The sequence below is a fragment of the Arvicola amphibius genome, chromosome 13 (assembly GCF_903992535.2).
Source record: "Arvicola amphibius chromosome 13, mArvAmp1.2, whole genome shotgun sequence".
NCBI classification, from domain to species: Eukaryota; Metazoa; Chordata; class Mammalia; order Rodentia; family Cricetidae; genus Arvicola; species Arvicola amphibius.
The window spans coordinates 62,429,572-62,434,497 of NC_052059.1; the positions used below are offsets into that span (position 1 = coordinate 62,429,572).

Genomic DNA, 4,926 nt, shown 5'->3' on the forward strand with positions numbered 1-4,926 from the left:
TATTCCACAAACTTCCTAAAAAACAGAGTTTTAAAATCATGCATTCTGAATAATTTTGAGCTCATTTAAAAGAGCAGGTATTTTAATTGTATATATATACATATATAAACCCACAGAGAATATGTGCCTCCTGTAATTTGTTCATAGCTGGGCCTCCTAGCCTCAACAATTCTCAGTGGGATTTTTCATTACTGAATGTTGAACAATAGGGTGCCAAGGAACCCATACATATCTATATTTGTATTCATAAAGATGTGGCAAAATCGGGCTCAAATATTTGTCATCTTTTGTTACAAATAAACAACTCTACTCATTTTCTGGAAATCTCATGAAATTCATTCAAGGCAAAAATTGATTTCAATATTTTGTCGGATGGCAGAATAATGAATTTATTGACCTCTTGGAAATACTTTTGACCCTTTGCTCCTTTCAACTCTGCATTACAGCTCCTTAACCTCCTTAGAAATCCGCACAACTAGATCTCTGATCAAGGACTAAGGGAGAAAGTCCAAGTAGCAAAGCATTTGTGTTAATCTTTCAGAATTTATCAGTATTTCCACTAGATAGTCAAATTCCTATTGAATTATGTATCTCCTTGTGCTGTGTCATCTCTCTGACGATGCATGTACAGTACATGTTTAAATAGGTGAATGAAAGTTTAGCAAGCATTACATGTTCTGAAAGCATAATAAGGTCTGTAGAATCAGATAAGATTTAATGTTTTAATGCCTGGCCAGTCATTCAAGGAACAAAACACTATATGTAATTTATCTACAGAAGTGGTGAAAGATGGATGTTATGTCTCCCCTCTGCCTTTTTCAGGGCAGTCACAACAAACATTTTTAATTGGTTTCTGAATGACATCTCTATATAAACAAGGTTTTCCTTGAGTTAAGGTTGGGATAGTTGTTACCCAACAACACCATTTATTTTTAAGCTGGGCTTGCTGTGCTCCCAACAGGAGCCTTCCAGTTCAGTTGGTTTCGTAAAAGCACTTTTGATGAGGAATGCCAGGGAGGCAGAGCCAGGAGATTGTCTGCAAGTTTCAGGTCAGCCATGGCTATGGATCCCGACCTTGTCTCAAGAGATAAAGTCAGCTTAGTATTCCTATTCCTTTTGTCCTCCAACTCAACACAGTTCCAGGAACAGTAACAATCCTTTCCCATCTGCAGCTCTGGTCTGGCTAGCTTTGAAGGAACCAGGCTATGACAGGGGTTAAACGGGTGAGTTCCACAAAACTATAAGGCCCACAGATCTTCGATTACAGAACGCTTACATTTATTTTTCTTTGATATGGCGAAACAAACTTCCTATGGACATCTGCCCTCACATTTGCCTCTGCTCATGCCTGGGGTTGGTCTTGCAGAGGATGAACCAGCGCCCATGCCTCTTCACCATGTAGCAGTCCTGGCAGCCCTTCTTGAGGACACCCTTGGTGTGGAAGCCCAGCGAGGGCTGCAGGTGCGGCAGGGGGTGACCCCAGAGAAGCAGGGTCTGGCGCTTGGAAGGGTCGCCAGCAGGAATGAGAAGAAGGCTTGGGGCTTCACCGCAAGTTGACTTAGGTGCAGGAGAGGATCCATGAGCTGAGCCATTGTGCTTCCCACAAGCAGGGCAGCCATGCTGAGGCCAGACCCAAAGCTTCTGCGTCTGTGCAGTAGCTCTCCCTCCCTTTTTAATGACTCACTTAGTCCAACTGATAATGTCCACATGCACTGATAATGTCCACTTGGCTGTGGGAGATCCTACTGGAAGTCATACTCCTTAAGATAAATGACATAAAAATGGCATGAGGACAAGTTAGGGGATGGGATGGAGGCAGAGGACAGAGATGGGGAAGACATGAGCAACATGGATGAACTGAATTACATACATTAAAATGTCAAAGAGTAAACTGAAAATATTCTTAAAACAATAAAATGAAAGAAAAACCTCAAAAAATAGTTCTGACAGATTGTCAGTTGATGACAGTAGCTCCTCATTGGTGCTTCAGCAGAAACTAAAGAAAAAAGCAAGAATTATCAGTAGTATCAAGAACATCATTGGTGATATCGTCAAGATAAGCAGTAACAGAGGCATAACCAGTAGAATCCTATGTAGTGTCATGTAACAATGAATATCATTGTATTTGAGCATGGTGAGACTGTGGAGTCTTGTTTCATTGGTTTTATTCTCGGAGGTTGTTTCATTCGGGGTGTTTGTTTACAAAATGAGGCTGTCCACATAAGGCACAGTGTATGGACACAGAAAAATAGAAACTAATATCTAACAGTTACAGTTCCCTGCTTAGCTATTCAGAAAATACAAGTTTCACATTAAGAGTGAAAATCATTTCTTCATTCCAGCATGATTGACAATTGTGAACTTACCAACTTTACTTGATCAGTTTGTTGGACTAAACTGATTTTGTTAATTTTATGTGGAGCATTTTCAATATGACTGGAAAAGATAATCCTTTTTTCTAGGATTAGGTAATACCTAAAGAATCCTATACAAAGTATGAAATTTATTTATCATACATATTAGAGCCAAAGAGAATTGGATTTCTAGTACAGAAATATTTATGTATTTTAAGCTATTGTTATGTTCTAACTTACCTTGTTAAGCTCCTTGTAACTTTAACTGTGCAGAATTGCTAAATTAGGTCCAATACCCACGGCATCTCCAAAGATACAAACTCCACCAACCATATTAGTGAAGTTAGGAGGAGCAATGTTGTGAATGCTGCCCAAATGAAAAATATCTTGGAGGGAGTATTTACTGCATAGTGGGTATACTCAGGGGGACTTGAAGCAAGAACCCGCATATTACAGTTCTGAGTAGGGTTCAACACATCACCTGGAATACAAACAAGAGCAGATTCCTGATTAGTAGTGAAGCTAAGACACTGTGTTCTCTTCTAAGCAGGTAACAAGAACAGGGTGAGAATGTTGCACAGGGTTCATGGTGGCTACCAGGAACAAGCTCGGGGTCAGCATGTGTTCTCCAGCCCTTGCATGCCCAGTGTAAGTACCTAAAGAAGGTGTGGGATCCACGGTGGTGGTGTTGACAGTAGTTTCCTCAGAGGCATGAAGATTTTCACCTCTGTTGCTCACATGACAAGTTGATGTTGCATCGGCATGGGCAGGAGGCTGGGGCATGATGTCATGCATATAATGTGGAGGGAGGGAATCTTCTCCCTTTTTGTTTTCAACCTTTAAGGGAATTTTGAGATGTTAGATTTCATTGAAAATTTCACTTATTTTTATTCATTTTAGAACTTATCTGTCAATGTCAGAGTCTTGGTTTAGTATCCCCAAATGTTTGTTTGCTCAGGCTCATGTTATCACTATAACCGCGGATATCCGGAAACTTTTGCTTTCGTTCTGTTTTAGTCAAAGGCCCAGAGCTTGAGAATCTTAAAGGGGAGAATCTGCTCAGCTTTATGCCTTCTTTTCTACTGTTCTTTCCTACCTCTCTATAATGGGAAGATGGGAAAAAAAGACACAGTATGTACTCTCCTGTCTTTATGACAAGGATTTTACATCCCATCCAGATTAAGAGGATGTGACAATCGGGGGCTTTGGAAACAAAAAGAACCTCTCTCTTCTGCACCACACTACTGCTTCCCCCATGGCCTTTCACAATTGCCCATTAGGTTCCCGGGATAACAGAATAGGGAGCGTGACTTTTGAAATGCATAAATAAAGTTGCCACTACCCACAGCAGATGGGAACTCTGGAGCTGAAGTAAGGGTTCTGGGAGATGCCATACAAGTTCTTACTCTTTAGCTATAACTGTTTTTATAGATGGCTGATGAATGTAATGGCCTGTTCCAGCATCTCTGTGGTGGCTTGAATGAGAACAGACTCATGGGCTCATATATTTGAATGTTGGTTTCCAGGTAGTGGGACTATTTGGGGGGAAGGTTAGGAGGTGTGGCCTTGTTGGAGGAGTTGTGTGGTCTTGGGTTTCAGAAGACTGGTGCCATTTCTAGTGAGCTCTCGGTTCCTTGTATAGAGTCAAATGTAACTCTCAGCTGCTGCTACAGCACAATGCCTGCCAGCCTGAATCATGGTGGTGATAAAATTGAATGTATCCCATTGGAACCATGTGCCACACTCTAAATAAACCCTTCCTTCTAGATGTGCTTTGGGCATGGTGTTTTATTACAGCAATAGAAAATAATAAAACCATCATTGAATGACATGGACAGAGCCTGAAGGATGCATTTGAAGGGCTGAAGGTGTATTTCACAGTGGATTATGCCAAAAGAATTGAGACAATTCCATAATGTTTGCTTAGATAGGATACATAGAACACCACATGATTTAATCAGACACATTTAGGAAGTTCCAGTTTTGAAAATGCATTTGATGCTGTTTGTCAGAAGGGGAGCCTCACCAACTTTTATTCCAATTACAAATAATGATTCTAGGTCTTAATCATTCATGACATCTCAGGGAGACTCCTAACTTAGCAGTCTATGTTTACCTTTCTGTACCAGATTTGAGGAGACTTTGTGCTACTTATGTGAAAAACTCAAGCATTCCAAAGCTTACCCAACATCATCAAACTATGTAACATGAAGATGATTAAACAAAATAGCTTAGGAAGCATTGTTTGTCAAAGGAAAACAGACGAGGAAGTACACATACTACATGTATGTCCAAACTGCTCAAGTGCATCATGTGAAAATCTTCAGTTCATTGGTTTCCTTGAGAATGATGAATGTGAACACATCAAAGCTCGAGATATTTGTGAGCCGTAGACACATTTTCACATGCCACATGTTTCACTCATTGCTTCACCATTCACTAAGTATGCTTAAGCCAGTTAGAAAAAGGGAATGACAGGGCCACATGGTACAAGTATAGTTTTCCAGGACACATGTCACATGGAAAATAGAAACACTGAAAATGACTGAGAAGACCCTGAAAATACTTTCCT

At 40.4% G+C, this 4,926-nt stretch overlaps 1 pseudogene; it reads right to left on the reverse strand.

Annotated features, from left to right (window-relative positions):
• Positions 1 to 1,326: 1,326 nt before the first annotated feature.
• On the reverse strand, positions 1,327 to 1,619 carry LOC119800253 (annotated as a pseudogene).
• Between the last annotated feature and the right edge of the window lie 3,307 nt (positions 1,620 to 4,926).